General features: G+C 46.6%; 1 long non-coding RNA gene across 1 annotated transcript in view; it reads left to right on the forward strand.

Annotated features, from left to right (window-relative positions):
- The window catches only part of LOC135211652 (uncharacterized), a 77,341-nt gene extending 61,865 nt beyond the window's left edge, over window positions 1-15,476 (forward strand). The window contains exon 4 of the long non-coding RNA XR_010313695.1: window positions 15,240-15,476. This is a non-coding gene — a long non-coding RNA (uncharacterized LOC135211652). The remainder of the gene's footprint in view (window positions 1-15,239) is intronic.
- Window positions 15,477-17,030: the final 1,554 nt, after the last annotated feature.

A 17,030-nucleotide genomic window follows, 5' to 3' on the forward strand; every position in this document is an offset into this window, starting at 1 on the left:
TATCTGGATTGTCTTTTGGTTATTGATTCTGGATTGTTGGATTGGCATACGCAATAGTGGACTGTTTTTTTTATTTTGGATTGGCTTTTCTGTAAACCTGATGTCTGGATCAAGTGCAGTGAGTTTCAGAGTGTGTGAAGAGTGATTGTAAGGTGAGGCTACCTAAATCATCGGTTGGTAGATCCCCACACAGTATGTATGGGGTGTAGGGGATAGTATGTTTGTTGGATGATCGGTGCAATGAATGTGAAGGATTGACCGATGATGGATGGAAGGTGTATGATTCCTATCGGCGTAAATTGGAATGCGATAGGATCAGGAGGTCTTCCTCCAGGAGCGGTTCTACTAAAGGTAAGGGAACTAACATTTCACCTGCTTTAACACCTGTAGAATTTGTATCTCCTAAACCTGTGATGTTGCCTTCGGGCCCTGATTCTGTGTCTGGAGAAGGTAATGCCCTTTCTCTGATTTTGGAGTCGTTGCGTACTCTTGAATCAAAAGTGTTGGCCTTAGAAACTGGCTCGGTGAAAGTGTGTGATCGTGCCCCTAGTGTTGTGGAGGGGGCGTCAGATCGGCCCCATAATGCCTCTAGGCCTAGACCGCTATCGGACTCCCATGACTCAGGGAGTGGATATGTCGAAAGCCGCAAGAGGGTTACGGGGGCTCCCCACCGATCTGGCGTCCCTTCGGCAGGCCATGTTGCAAGTTCCCAGGCTGCCAAGGAGCGCACACGGGCGCGTATCCTTAAGGACTGTTTTTTTGTCCATCCGAGGCGTCCTCCCCTTACCCCGCGCAAGGGGTGGAGCGCTCGGAGAGACTCGTGTCCTCTGAAAAGGACGTTTCGTAGTGAGGATGCTTCACGTCCTATCTCTCCAGTTTCGTTGCACTCTTCTCCGGATGCGTATGACACCTTTCCGCCTCAGAAGAGAGGTAGGATGTCATCCGGAGATGACGCTGAGATGCGCTACAGTCGCGCTTTGGAGAAGCAGGTAGCTGTACCTGTGAGAAGGAAGGAGGGCGTCCCCTCGCCCCTCGTCTTCTCACAGGCTCAGTCCTGCTCCTTCTGTTGGTTCTTCGCCTACGAAGAACATCCTTTTGTCCCTTCAGGACCAGTTATCTTCTTTGATGGCTCAGAGGACTCGCCCAGCAGCAGGCGAGCCTAAGCGTAGGAAGGACGTCAGGCTGCCTGTCAAGAGGACGAAGCAGTCTCCTTCTCCCTCTCCGCGTTCGTCTCTTTCTCCGAATGCGTCTCCTTCGGTTAATCGCTGATCTCGTTCTCCTGGTAGGAAAGCTGGTCGTCAGGACGCTTTCGTACCCTCTCGACTCATGGCAGGCTGCTCGACGAGTCGCGTCGAGAGGACGCTCAGGACGCTTGCCAGGACGCTTCGGAGGACTGCCGAGCAGGAAGAGGACGTGCAGCAGGACGCTCGTAGTGACGTGTCTCCTTATAAGGAGTTCGTTAACGTTCGGAAAGACACGTTATCTTCGAATTCTGTTCGCTCGTGTAAGAAGCGTTAGGACGCATCTTGTTGGAAGTAGGGGCAGTCTCGGTCGTCTCTAAGGACGCTCATCGCCGTCAAGACGCTCTGCCTCTTTCGAGCAGTAAGGATTGTCGTAAGGACGTTTGCTTAGATGAGGCTTCTGCTTCTAAGCAGCGGGGGTGGGGTCTTTGATCAAGGCCAGACCCGCTGGACGTATGCCCTCTCCGGAGGGGCGGTCTCCTATTCCTCTTAGGGAAGAAGGAGAGTTGAGTAGTCCGGCGGACTCGATTAAAGAGGAACCTTCTTCTGTTTCGTCCGTCTCGGACTACAAGGTTCTTGTGCGGCTGTTGCGCTCGTCTTTCGGGGACAAGTTTCAGCCTGCAGCTCACAAGTCCTCCTCCCTCGCAGTTTTCGTCTTCCAATTCGTTTAAGACCCCGGAGTTCGTGGAATGAAGACTTCGCTGTCCACCAAGAGGGCCTTCAAGAAACTCCAAGACTGGATGGATCGAAGGAAGGATCAGGGCAAGTCAACTTTCGCCCTTCCTCCCTCTAGACTCAGTGGTAAAGGGGGCGTTTGGTACGAGACCAAGGGAGACGTGGGTGTGAAGATCCCTTCGTCAGCTCAAGGGGACTTCTCTAGTTTAGTAGATTCCCAGAGGAGGTCCCTTTTATCCACAGCCAAGGTGTCTTGGACTCCTACAGAAACCGACCACCACTTAAAAGGGCTGCTACGGACTCTCGAAGTCTTCAACTTTTTGGACTGGTGCTTGGGAGTTCTAGATTTGCAATCTAGAAGCCCGGACTCGCTCAGTTTGGGGGAGCTGTCCAGCGTGCTATCGTGCATGGACAAGGCCGTCAGGGATGGTCAGAAGAGCTAGTTTCTCACTTCGGAACAGCATTCCTTAAGAAGAGAGCTCTGCTGTGTAACTTCACAGCTAGATCAGTTACTCCCGCTCAAAAAGCCAGAACTGCTCTTTTCACCTCTTACAAACCATCTCTTCCCCCAGACTTTGGTCAAGGATCTCGCAAGTAGCTTGCAGGAAAAAGCTACGCAGGACCTCTTAGCTCAGTCCTCGAGACGTCCAGCAGTTCCTTCCACGTCCTCATTTGTACGACCTCCTAAGAAGGTTAAACCCTTTCGTGGGGCTCCTCCCTCGAGAGCAGCTCCTTGAGGGAGAGGGCTTTCAAGAGGAAGAGCTTCCTTCAAGCCCAAGACATCGAAATGAAGATTATGTCCTTCAGACACCAGTCGGAGCCAGACTGAAGTTTTTTTGCGGGAGCATGGAGAGAGAGAGATACGGACCCTCGGTCCCTCAAGATCGTGGAGCAGGGTTACAGATCCCCCTTTTTGGTTTTTGGATCCTCCTCCTCTATCCACGACTCCCAGAGACCTTTCTCCGTCATATCAGGGAGAGAAAAAACGGATTCTGTTCGATCTATTAGATCAAATGATCGAAAAAAGAGCGGTGGAGCAGGTCGTGGACCTGGGGTCACCAGGATTTTACAACAGGATTTTCCTGGTACCGAAGCAGTCGTCGGGTTGGCGTCCAGTCCTAGACGTAAGCAGGCTCAATCTTTTTGTAGAAAAGATCAAATTCAAAATGGTGGAGACGCCTCAGTCTGTTCTAGGAGCCTTGAGACCAGGCGACTGGATGGTGTCCTTAGACCTGCAGGACGCGTACTTTCACGTTCCAATCCACCCTCTTTCAAGAAAATACCTAAGATTTGTTTTAGGCAAACAAAGTCTGGCAGTTCAAAGCCCTTTGTTTCGGCTTGAGCACGGCTCCGATGGTTTTTACCGTCATCATGAAGCATGTGGCGAGGTGTTACACTCTTCGGGGATAAGAGTTACCGTATACCTCGACGATTGGCTTGTCAGAGCATCGTCGAAGGAAAAATGTCTGAAGGACCTTCAGTTAACATTAGCCTTAGCGAAGTCCCTGGGACTTCTTGTCAACCTCGAAAAGTCACATCTGACCCCGACACAGTCCATCGTGTATCTGGGGATTCAGATGGATTCAGTGGCTTTTCGAGCGTTTCCGTCCCAGGAACGTCAGCGGCTAGGCTTAGAGAAAATCTCAGCCTTCTTGGGGAAAGAGACTTGCTCGGCGAGGGAATGGATGAGTCTGCTGGGCACCATTTCCTCACTGGAAAGGTTTGTTTCCTTGGGAAGACTGCACCTCAGGCCTCTCCAGTTTTTCCTTGCGGACGAATGGAAGGCCAAGGACGATCTCAATGCGATCTTGAAGATCTCAGAGTCGGTGAAAAAGCCATCTTAGATGGTGGCTCGATCCTCAGAAGTTACAAGAGGGCTTATCCCTAAATCTTCTGAGCCCCGACCTAGTGTTGTTTTCAGACGCTTCCATTTCGGGCTGGGGAGCAACACTAGGAGGGGAGGAAGTGTCAGGCTCCTGGAGAGGGGAACAGGCAGTCTGGCACATCAATGTCAAAGAACTGGCAGCGATCTTCCTGTCGCTGCAGTTCTTCGAAGAGAAATTGACAAACAAAGTTATCCAAGTCAATTCGGACAACACCACAGCCCTCGCATATTTGAAGAATCAGGGAGGAACACACTCCCGGACTCTGTTTCACCTGGCAAAGGAGATTCTGCTGTGGGCAAGGTGAAAAAAGATCACGATCCTGACGAGATTCATCGCAGGAGTGCAGAACATCAAGGCGGACCTTCTCAGTCGACAGGACCAAATCCTGCCGACAGAATGGATCTTGCATCAAGACGTGTGTCAAGAGCTTTGGAAGTTGTGGGGTAGGGGACGTCCTCTGGTCGACCTATTCGCGACGTCGAGGACGAAGAGGCTTCCTCTGTATTGCTCCCCGGTCCTAGATCCAGGAGCAATCGCTGTGGATGCATTGCAAGACATGGGGGAAGTCATGAGGAAGTTTGCGGCTTCAGAAGGGACAAGGTTGACCCTGATCACCCCGATGTGGCCGGCGAGAGAATGGTTCACAGAGGTCATGTCATTCCTTGTAGACTTCCCAAGGACGTTGCCCTGGAGGAAAGATCTACTCAAACAGCCTCACTTCGAAAGGTATCACCAAAACCTCTCCGCTCTGGGTCTGACTGCGTTCAGACTATCGAAAAGTTGGCCAGAGCGAGAGGTTTTTCGAAAACAGCTGCGAAAGCAATCGCAAATGCAAGAAGAGCCTCTACAAGAGCTGTCTACCAATCGAAGTGGGCTTCCTTCAGGAGGGAGTTTCCTCTTCCACGACCTCTGTGAGCCAGATAGCCGATTTTCTACTTTTCTTAAGAAACGTGCAGAAATTGGCAGTCCCGACCATCAAGGGATACAAGAGCATGTTGTCAGCAGTTTTTAGGCACAGAGGCCTGGACCTCTCTGACAACAAAGGATCTTCACGACCTCTTGAAATCGTTCGAGACTACGAAGATTCCTCAGGCGAGGCCGCCTTCATGGAACCTTGACGTGGTTCTTAGACTATTGATGTCAAGTCCGTTTGAACCGCTTCACTCAGCGTCTCTTCGGAACTTGACAAAGAAGGCTCTTTTCCTAACTTCTCTGGCGACGGCAAAGAGAGTTAGCGAAATCCAAGTTTTTAGTAGCCAAGTGGGCTTCAAAGGAGACAACGCTTGTCTGCTCTTTGAGTCCAACTTTCTTGGCTAAAAACGAGAACCCGTCTAACCCTTGGCCAATGGAGCTTCCGAGATTAAGGGTATGTCGAGTCTGGTGGGCCAAGAACCAGAGAGAGTCCTGTGCCCTGTCAGGGCTCTCAAGTTCTATGTTCATAGAAACGAAGGAGGTACGAGGTCCCTCAGGTAATCTCTGGTGCTCTGTGAAGAGACCGTAATTACCTTTGTCAAAGAATGCTGTGGCTTTCTTTCTGAGGGACGTCATTAAAGAGGCTCATTCATCTTGCCAGAAGACTGATTTGAGCCTCTTGCGAGTGAAAGCTCACGAGGTCAGAGCTGTCGCTACCTCTCTTGCCTTCCAAAAGAATATGTCAATCAAGGACATCCTTGATGGCACCTTTTGGAGGAGCAATTCTGTATTCGCCTCACATTACTTAAGAGATGTGAGAACGATTTACGAGGACTGTAGTTCTCTTGGACCATATGTTTCTGCAGACACAGTCTTGGGGGCTGGAGGTAGCTCTTTCCCTATCCCTTAGTTAGGAGTTAGGTTAGTTTTTAATATGTTTTGTGTTTTTGTTGTTGGTGAGATCTTGTGTGAAGATCTCCCATTCTTTAGATTAACTTTCAGGGGATTTTTGGTCTAGTTGGTCAGGTGGTGGTCAGTTGCTTCATAGCCCTCTTATGTATGGTTCGATGGTCTTGTCACGTTGAGGTCACGCCCCCGTTGACAGAGCATCCAGAGCGCACCAGCACTACAGGTCTCCACCTGGCTGGCAACTCTGATTGAGCAGAAGCAGGCTTAAGTGACAGTAATCACAGAGTCTACTTTGCTAACAGGTGAGGAACCAAGATGTACATCATCTACTTAATTTAGTTTCCTACAAATCCTATTCTGTCTCTTCCCACCATCTGAAGGTGGGATTCAGCTATATATATATCTGTCCAGGTAAGTTGGATGAACAAAATGTTATTGTTATAATACAATTAAGTTTGTTCATACTTACCTGGCAGATATATATAATTAAGGTGCCCACCCTCCTCCCCTCAGGAGACAGTGGCATTGATAAAATATGAATAGAAAATGGGAATGGTTCCTGATATCCGCCTCCCAGCGGCGGGAATGGGTACTACCACCTGGCCGCCCACTGCTTGTACCGCGAGTTTTGAAATTCTGTCGGACTTCAGAAATACAGCTATATATATATCTGCCAGGTAAGTATGAACAAACTTAATTGTATTATAACAATAACATGTTCTGTAGCTTTTGAGAACCAAATTTATATGAATCTTTACTCAAGTTCTATACAATATTATAAATATAAGATATATCGTTTGCAGCCTTAGGTTCCAAAATAAACTTTTCTGGGCTCAGTTCATGTCGCTGCGTGAAATAATCCTTTAGTTCATTATTTCTAAGGTAAATGAGCTAAACACATACCAGAGAAAAACAAATTCAGGAAGATGTCAGTATAACTGACTCGCACACCCTAAATAAAAAGGTGTCGGTATGGTATCTGGGGCGAGTGAGACCACTACCACGAACCTCTTGCCATTTAGAATTCTCCATCACCAAAATCCCCCTCCTGAGAGTGCCGATCCATAGGCAGAGACGGCAACTACTACTACTACGCCCCGAACCACGCCGACTGCCGCGCCTCTGGTGGTCATGCTTTTTCGTTAGCTTCGCTTGTGAGCACGTGCTTTCTTTTGCTCTGTGTTTGTGCCCCCCTTTTTCTGGATTTATCCTCATCATGGGAGCGAGCAGCTACCGCCGCAGCTAAGTTAAGTAACCCGCAAGGTTTGGATTTAGTTTTTGTCAGCCAGGGACCCTTTTTACCGTTTTTTTAGGTCCAAATACGGTCGCCTGGTCTGACGCATGGCGGCCATCGGCTCGCCTCGATTTGGTTAGATTCCTGGTCCTCCATACTGGGACATCTTCCATTATTATTTAGCCTTTCATGGGTTTATATCACGTGCTACACTAATTGTTTTTAGTTTTACATTGTATATAGGGATTCATAGCCCATGCCTTAGATCTAGTTCATGCATGCATGTCTCTTTGTCTAGGTATGTAGGCACTAGAGTGTTTTTCTTTAGTCCAGTATCCTAGCTATTGCTCTCCATATCGGCTAAGGCTTAGCTTTTGAGTAGTTGGCTGGTTCTTCGGAACTTAGCCTTCTCCTCCTGGACGTCTTTTTCTCTCACTCGTGTTTTTCCCCCCTCTCTCTCTCTTTTACGATGTAAAAGTGTTTTATTTATTATTCACATATATTAGGGTAGCTTCTAGGGCGACCTTTCCTAGGCGGTTTGTTGCATTTGGTCTCATAGACAGTTTTGTTGCCTTTTCGCCCTATGGTCCTGTCGGGCTCACGTGGTCGCTGGCCTAGTTGGTTTTGTTGCATATCACCTCTTGGTCCACTCGTGATCACGTGTTGCCTATGGTCGCCCTAGTCCCAGTCCCCTTCCCTCCCTTCCAGAGCGGGAAGGGGGGGTCTGTCCTAGCTCGCTTACGGTTGCTATGGCAACCATCCGAATTCCTCTCCCCCCTCTTCTTTCCATGGGGGACTCGGGAGTTTGGGACAGCTGGGAGTTCTGGTGGACCGCCTTTTGCCTCGGGCTCTGGGGGAGCTCCGGCGTGGTCGGGGATTGGGGTTGGCCACCCTCCCTCCGACCGCTTGGGTCTTCTCCGGCGTGCCTCGACCTGATTTCTCTCCCTCCTCGCTTGTATACCCCTCCACCCGCGGACGGAGCAACCTGCTCATTATCCGGGTGTACCTTCGGTTGTTGGGGGGGAGGGCTGGCTCCGCCAGCTACCGGAGTGGACGCGATTTCAGTTGGTCCTATAGCTTTCCCTGTCTTTTGTACCCCCCTTTCCGCTACCGGCGGAGCGCTTGCTTGCTATCTGGGCGCTCCTCTAGCAGTCAGAGAGGGGGGGATAGTGTATTGTACGGCGGAGCTACACGCTCCTCCTATGTAACCTACTAGTTTAAGTTTTGGGACATCCTCCTCCGTTCTCCGGCATGGTATACTACTCCTCGAAACTCTCTATGGGTGTATAAAACATCTGGTTGGATCGTACTCCTCTCTCCGGTGTACACCAGAGTTCCCAACCAGTTATTTACGTCCACACGAAGTTCAGGGGCGGACTATGTCCAATAATCTTAGACTACTCCGGCATGCAGCGGAGTATCATAGTAGCCTTGTGAGTGTATTAACGTTGATACTTATGTATCTTTCCACTTACAGGCTACTAACTGTCAGGAGGTTGGTTGCACCGCCATTCTTCAGAACCCCTGCGGGCATGAGGTCTGCAGGACTCATGCGCCGTGTGCTGCCTGCCACGACGACCTGACGGTATGGCATTATGAGGCTTGCACCATCTGCTATGACCTTGTGAGCCAATTTTTGGACGGAGTAAGTATATATCGGTATAGGCTTGTTCCCTTTTGTCATGTATACTGCTGCATATCTTAACTTAAAGCTACATATTGTAATATTCACTTGTGTTAATGATCCGTCCTCGGGGTTTCGTTGTTAGGACTACAATGACCCTCTCTTCCAGGCTGCCGCAGTCAAGGAAGTCGCGTCGGCTACCCTGAAGGCCTGGGTGGGAGGCTTCGGGAAGAACGCCGCCAAGGGACAGCCCTACATTCTCGATAAGAAGATGGCTGTCCAGATCTTCCCGGGCGGGAAGTCGACGGGCTATGTGGATCCCGCCGCGGCAGCTCCGACGATTGCCTCCATCCAACAGCATGTGGAGCAGGCCTTTACTGGACTAGGAAACCAAGACATCGTGGCCGACGTAGCCACACTTGACTTAAATTTAGAGGCTATGACGGTAGGTGCGGAGGATTTGTTAGTTGAGGTAGGTTTGTTGGCGGGCAGAGTGCAGAAGACCCTGCAGAAGTCGTCGTCGAAAAGAACGTCGTCTTCTTCCTTGTCTCGTAAAGCTCCGGCTTCCCACCCTGGAGCAGAGAAAGTGAAGGCTTCTTCGTCTTCACACTATAAAGGGTCACGAGGCAAGTCCTCCAAGGAGAAGGTCCACGCTCCCGCCGAGCCTGTACCTTCTCCCGCTGCTACCGTAACCCCTCCGGTGACTCCTGCCGGGATCGCGGTACCTGGTACCTTTGATCCTGCTGCTTTTTCGGCAGGCGTTATGCAGCAAGTGGGTGATCTGGTCGGATCACTCGGCTCAGGATTCGAGCAGAGGTTTTGAGCAGATGTTTGCTCAAATCTCTACTTCTCTCAATCAGTCGGCTCAGTCCATCCAGAGCCTGACTGAGCGCATGTCCGACCAGGAGAATCGCCTGGCAGGCCTGAATCAGGCCCCTCAGGCCGACCTCCCGGTAGCAGGAGCTGGTCTTGCCCAGCTTCCGCTTATGACACCCCCTCCCCTGCCTTCTCGATGAGTAATCCTTGGAGGGTAGCAGCTTATGCTCCCTTCAAGGACGGCATGATCTCGATCCCGGAATGTGGAACTAGAAGGATCGAGGACTTTGAGTTCCACCCAGCTGGATTAAGGCCTCCTTTCATGGGATATGCGAGGCTGACAGAGACGGCCTTAAATCGGGAGGATAAAATCCCTAAAGAGACTGTTCTCTATAGCCGAGACCAGGCTCAAAGGGAATGGGTACATTGCTTGGAGGACTGGGACTGTATGAACACCAGACTCCAAACATACAAGAGCCCGTTCACTATCTTTGCCACAGAGGAGGAGGCACCACTCCCCTTTACGACAAAGTTAGCTGAAGTTACGATGCAGGCGGGCATGAAAGATGAACCCCTCCCACAACTTAGAGAATCGGATCATACGTCTCCTCTCTTCCCGGCGTTTGGTGATCTGTGGGAGAACCTGCCGGCTACTTTTACGGTGGGTAAACTTAAACCGGACTCTGCCATGGAACAGTTCAGCGAGAAGTTGCCCAGATTGCCAGACAGCCTCATCCAGGCAGAATTTGACGCAAGGACCAGGCTAAGCAGGACACTTAACACCCTGGTGATGACCGAAGTGGCTGCTTTGACTTACGGCTTGGAGCCTCTTTTTAAGCTCTTGGCCAAGTCTCAGATGCAAACAGTCCAATCGGACTTGTATGATTTCATCGTAGCAAGGAAGAACTGCCGTAAGCACGTCCTCCAAGAAGCTACAATTCGGCATGAGCCAAACAAGTTGCTATCCTCCAACATCTGGGGAGCAGACCTCTTCCCGGAGTCAGCAGTTAACGAGGTCCAACACGAGGCGACGAGGCTTAACCAGAGCCTAAGAGCTCGTTGGGGTCTCTCTGCTAAGAGGAAGACCGAGAACCCTTCTTCCTCTAGTAAGAAACTAAAAAAGACGAAGAGGTTCCAGCCGTATCAGAAGCAGCAGCAGCAGCAACACTTTGTACAGGCTGTTCCGGTTGCCCAGCCAGGTCAATCGGCAACAACCAAAGGTCAGAGTCAACCGATTCTCCTGCTGTCCCCACAACCTCAGCCCTCGACCTCTTACGCTGTTTCCCCGGCATTCAACCCGGTGTTTGAAGGCCAAGCTTTCCAAACCTTTAACAGGTTTGCTAGGGGAAGCAGAGCAAGAGGTAACTTTCGGCAACGAGGCGCAGGAAGAGCTTCCAGCAGGGGTAAGCACTTCTGTGGAGGACGCAGCAAATGGGCACAGAGCATTGTGTCCAAAGGGCTAGGCTGGAGTTGGATCAAAGATCCCCCTCCACCCAAGTCATTCCTTCAGCTACCATCAAAGGAATTGACAGATTACGCAGAGGAGCTCCTTCAGAAAGGAGTTGTGTCGAGAGTCAGGCATTTAAAGTTTCAAGGGCGCTTATTCAGCATGCCAAAGAAAGGCTCATTAAAAAGAAGAATAATCTTAGACTTGTCCCAGCTAAACTTATTCATTCGCTGCGACAAGTTCAAAATGCTGACCATCTCGCAGGTGCGGACCTTACTTCCCTGTGGGGCCGTCACCACCTCTATCGATCTTACAGACGCATACTATCATATCCCAATCGCGAGACACTTTCGCCCATACCTAGGCTTCAAGCTGGGAGACCAGGCATTCTCTTTCAAGGTGATGCCCTTCGGGCTGAACGTAGCCCCCAGGGTATTCACGAAAATAGCGGAAGTAGTAGTTCAACAACTGAGATCACAAGGGATAATGGTAGTAGCGTACCTCGATGATTGGCTGATTTGGGCAAACAACCGTCAAGGAATGCTGCAAAGCCACAAACAAAGTAATTCAATTTTTGGAACATCTGGGATTCCAGATAAACAAACCGAAATCCAGGCTCACTCCAGAGTCTCGTTTTCAGTGGCTAGGCATCCAATGGGACTTATCCTCCCACAATCTGTCAATTCCGGTAGTCAAAAGGAAAGAAATAGCCAAGTCAGTAAGGCAATTCCTAAAGAACAAACAGGCATCAAGGAGAAACCAGGAAAGGATCCTAGGTTCTCTCCAGTTTGCTTCAGTGACGGACGTCCTACTGAAAGCAAGACTGAAAGACAAATCGAGTTTGACGCTCAAGAGCAAATGTCAAATCTCGGGACAAGTTGTCAGTAATCCCGCAAATCCTTCGCAACCATTTACGTCCATGGGCAAAGACAAAGAACCTGTCCAAGTCAGTTCCTCTTCAATATCCTCCTCCGGCGTTAACTATCCACACAGACGCCTCACTAAGCGGTTGGGGAGGATACTCTCAGTTCAAAAAAGTTCAAGGAACTTGGTCACCTCAGTTCCGCCAGCTCCACATAAACGTATTGGAGGCTATGGCAGTATTTCTCACTCTGAAGAGGCTCCTTCCACCAAAGAATTCTCATATAAAATTGGTATTGGACAGCGCAGTAGTATAGTACACTGCATCAACAGAGGAGAAAAAAAAATCCAAATCAAAAAAAAAAAACATGTGAACCATGTCATGATAGCCATTTTCTCCCTAGCGAACAAGTACAAATGGCACCTATCCTCCACTCACTTGGCGGGAGTAAGGAACGTGATAGCAGACGCCCTGTCTCGTTCAGTTCCTCTAGAATCAGAGTGGTCCCTGGACAACAAGTCGTTCCAGTGGATACGCCGGAGTGTCCCAGGTCTCCAAGTAGATCTTTTCGCCTCACAAGCGAACCACAAGCTCCCTTGCTATGTGGCCCCCAACCTGGACCCTCTGGCTTATGCCACAGACGCCTTGGCCATAGACTGGAATCAGTGGAGGAAGATATACATCTTCCCTCCAGTGAATCTTCTATTGAAAGTTCTGAACAAACTCAGGACTTTCCAGGGACAGTAGCTCTAGTAGCCCCGAACTGGCCAAAGAGCAACTGGTACCCTCTGCTTCTGGAATTGGGTCTTCGACCTCGACGGATTCCCAATCCCAGACTATCTCAGTCAGTACAAATGAGGACTGTGTTCGCTTCCTCAGGAATTCTCAAAACCCTAACTTTATGGACTTCATGAAGTTTGCGACTAAAAAAGACGCAGATATTGATCCCCAGAATATCCTCTTCTTAGAATCAGATAAGAGGGAATCAACTTTGAGACAGTACGATGCTGCTGTTAAGAAGTTAGTATCTTTCCTGAAGGAGACAAACACCACAACCATGACAGTGAATTCAGCTATATCCTTTTTTAGGTCATTATTTGAAAAAGGATTAGCAGCTAGCACTATTACCACTAATAAATCAGCTTTAAAGAAAATCTTTCAGTTGGGTTTTCAAATAGACTTGACAGACTCTTACTTTACGTCTATTCCCAAAGCGTTTGCTAGACTTAGACCTTCTGAAAGGCCTACTTCAGTATCATGGTTTTTGAATGATGTCCTCAAACTGGCTTCAGACACTGACAACTCTTCTTGCTCATTCATAATGCTACTAAGAAAGACGCTATTCTTGCTAAGCTTGGCCTCAGGGGCCAGAATTTCAGAACTGTCGGCTCTGTCCAGAGATGCGGGGCATGTAGAGTTTCTCCCTTCAGGAGAAGTTTTGCTTTCCCCGGATCGTAGTTTTCTAGCAAAAAACCAGGATGCTTTAGCGAGATGGGTCCCTTGGAGAGTCATCCCTCTCCCCCAAGACCCTTCTCTTTGTCCAGTTATGACCTTACGAGCCTTTCTGTCTAGGATACCTCTAGGTCCTCAGGTCCTCTCTTTATCAGTAAAAGGTATCAGGCAGCAGATCCTTTACTTCATTAAACAAGCAAATCCTGAATCATTCCCAAAAGCTCATGATATCAGGGCAGTAGCCACCTCTATTAACTATTTCCAGCATATGAACTTTGATGACTTAAAGAAATATACTGGCTGGATATCGCCGACAGTTTTCAAGCGTCACAATCTAAAGTCCTTGGAATCTTTAAAACAAAAATTTCCAGCAGTGGCAGCGGGAAACATAGTTTCCCCTGACTCTGCACAGTAGTCGTAGTTTAAGATCCAGATCTGCTTTCTACCTACCTCATCTAATATTTCACTTAACCTACCGTTATGCTCTATATAGTCCTTTAGCCTTAGCTGCTTATGATTATGACTATGGTGGTGTGTCCCTTATTTTTTTGCTAGGGGCACCCACAACATTATTGTATATTATGAAGTGTCTTTTGGTGTTGCTCCCCTTATTTTTATGCTAGGGTCGCACACCTACATTGTTTATTATAACTTTAGAAATTTAACAGTTTTAATATAGTGAGTAATTCCCTATGTAACATTTTAACTCACTATCCTAGATAAGTTATCAATATTAGTATAAGTTTAATTTTAAGTCAACTCTAAGCCCAATATAATTTTGTTAAGTTAACTTTTTATATGATAACTTATAAGTTCTCAAGATTATAATTGTTTATTTTATTTTTAGTTTCATTGAGACCCTTTTTCTTTATTTTACAATCTTGTGCTATTTCTCTGGTACTATTTCACGCAGCGACACGAACTGAGCCCAGAAAAGGGATTTTGAGAAGGAAAAAAAAATCTATTTCTGGGGGAGGGTTCATGTCGCCCAGTGAAATCCCCCCCTGTGTCCCGCCCTGCAGCCCAAGATTAGTATCTAACGACAAGGATGACCACAGAGGCGCGGCAGTCGGCATGGTTCGGGGCGTAGTGTTAGTAGCTAGTTGCCGTCTCATGCCTATGGATTGGCTCTCTCAGGAGGGGGATTTTGGTGATGGAGAATTCTAAATGGCAAGAGGTTCGTGGTAGTGGTCTCACTCGCCCCAGATACCATACCGACACCTTCTTTTTATTTAGGGTGTGCGAGTCAGTTATACTGACATCTTCCTGAATTTGTTTTTTCTCTGGTATGTGTTAGCTCATTTACCTTAGAAATAATGAACTAAAGGATTATTTCACTCGGGCGACACGAACCCTCGCCCAGAAATAGATTTTTCCTTCGTCAAAATCCCTTTTCTTTTTCTATAAAGTCCCAGGTCCACTCATCCATGACGTTACATGCAGATTACCATTACTTGGTATGTATGGAATACATACATGCACATATTCATAAAGATTTTGATGAAAAGTTTATTGCATGTTTAGACAAATCCACAAACATGTTATGTTGTGGTTACAATACTCATGGATTCATCATCTGTAGTAATACCTTTTTGATGTTTGTAAGTCATGGTCCCTTTTTGAGAAATTCAGTGGCTCTGCCTTCCACTGAAATAGTAGTTGAGGCATATGATGGGGTTACTGTGAAAATACATGTGTAGTACTTGTTTTTTAACCTTGTTGCAGTGCCTCGGTGGCATGGTCAGCTTGGTGTTGGCCTGCCACCTTGGTAGCACGAATTCAATTCTCGGCATTCTATTGAGGCATGAGAGATGTGTATTTCTGATGACAGGAGTTCACTCTTGACGTGGTTGTGAAGTCACGTATAGCAGTTGGTCCCATTGCTGAATAACCATTGGTTCCATGCAGTGTAAAAATACCATAAAAACAAACAATCTGACCTGGTTGATCTCACTGTTGCATGCTCAGTCACATAGATTATGGTGGGGTTGGTGAATGGATGCCCAAGGGTTCAGGTAATAGTGTCATTTGTGGGCAAAGAAGTGGGTGAGCCTGGGATCCACTGCAGACCATAATATTGGCAAAATGTGATGGATGGCTTTAATTGAAAAACAAGTTTAATGCTGTGATAACTTTTGTTTTGAACCTATTTCACATAATCTTGTAATATTGTTTTTTCAGGTGTCACCAGTTGGATAGATGTTGCTCAAAATAAGTTATGCAGCAATACTACAAAAGAGCAGCAGTATTCCTTAATTCAGAAGCGGTCGTATTGAAGCACTTGAGCGTCTGTGACTATTTTCCTGATTATTCTGTTCAACTAGTGAGATATTCTATGGAAGCTTTTCAAATGTTACACAGTGTGTAAACTTTATTTGCATGATTTGATTTTGATATTTATGTGTTATCAAAATATACTGTTACGATTGTAGTGTTAACATTGCTTAATTTTATTAGATTTATCTATTTATGAGTAATAATTTGTCAAGATTACAGAAGATTTTATAGACACTATCCTTGATCAAAGACTATTTAGAATTTTAAATCTACTTATATGGTATCTTCAGTATGATATTAATTTTAACTTTTTTTTTAATTATTTAAACATTTTTAACATGAAATAAGTATGAAGAATGGGAAGATTTGTTGTTTTTCGTAATAACATCTAATGGTTACCTCTGTATATACCTAAAATTTTGCAACATGGATTTGTCTAGGAAAACAATTGAAGATAATCCTAATAGGGTTAATGCAGGCCAGGAGTATCCTGTGAATATATATAAGAAGCGGAAAACTTTTCTCTCACATATAAATACATATGAGGAACTTCCATTAAAACATCAAGAAAGTGTAAGTATAGTTTCTAAACCAGAGTTTGAAAAAGGATGTTCATCTAATGCAGATTGTTTCAGTCAGAGCCATGTTCCTATTACAGAAGATAGCAGAAATGATAACAGAAGAAGTTCTAAGAATACTATAAATAGATCTGGTATTTGGGCAGCAGCTCTGCCCAGTGATACAGAATCAACCCCTTCAGAAAAAGGTGAAAATGATGAAGTGTTAGATCCACTTGATGTTGCTAAAGAAAAGGAAAATCATCAGTGTGTGTTGGTAAATAAAACTGAAAATAAGGGTGATGCTGGAAATATGGAAATTAAATCAAAAGGAAATAATTCTGTTGAAAGTGACGGAGATCTTTCTTTTGATGAAGTCACCAAAGATTTTATTGACTCTTCATCTTCTTCCTCTGAAAAAGACAGTGATGATGGGAATGAATGGTTCACGGTGTAAGGGTTGTGAGAAAGTTTTCTTTGCCAGAAAGGCTTACACAAACCATAGACGTAGTTGTAATTTAAATCAGGAACAAAATTGCCCGTTTTGTAAAGAAGTTTTCACAAAGATGAATGAATTGGCAGATCATGTGAAAGCAGTTCACAAGAATGATAAACCATTTTTGTGTGATATCTGTGGAAAAAACAGAACCTTTCCAAATCCAATAGCTTTGAACAGGCATATGCTATCACACACAAAAGTGAAGTCACACTCTTGTAAAGAGTGTGGTAAGAGTTTTGCTTTGTCAGTCGAATTTAAGGTCACATGTTTTAATACATAGTGATGAGAAGCCATTTCAATGTGAAGAATGTGGTAATAAATTCCGTCGTAGCAGTACATTACGTTTTCATAAGAGAACTCACACAAATGAGCGCCCTTACCAATGTGATGTTTGTGGAAAAACTTTCCACCCAACCCAGTAGCCTAAAAACACATCAAAAGTTACATTCAGGTGAGAGACCGCATGCCTGTAATGTCTGCAATGAAAAGTTTGCTTTGAAGGCTGCCTTACAGTCACATATGCGGACTCACACCAAAGAAAAAACCTTTTAGTTGTGAGCTCTGTCATAAAAGCTTTACTCAGTCCAGTGCATTAAAAATTCATTTAAAGAAACATGAAAATGTCAAGACTTCCAATGC

This window comes from Macrobrachium nipponense, chromosome 4, assembly GCF_015104395.2.
Source record: "Macrobrachium nipponense isolate FS-2020 chromosome 4, ASM1510439v2, whole genome shotgun sequence".
In the NCBI taxonomy this organism is placed as follows: Eukaryota; Metazoa; Arthropoda; class Malacostraca; order Decapoda; family Palaemonidae; genus Macrobrachium; species Macrobrachium nipponense.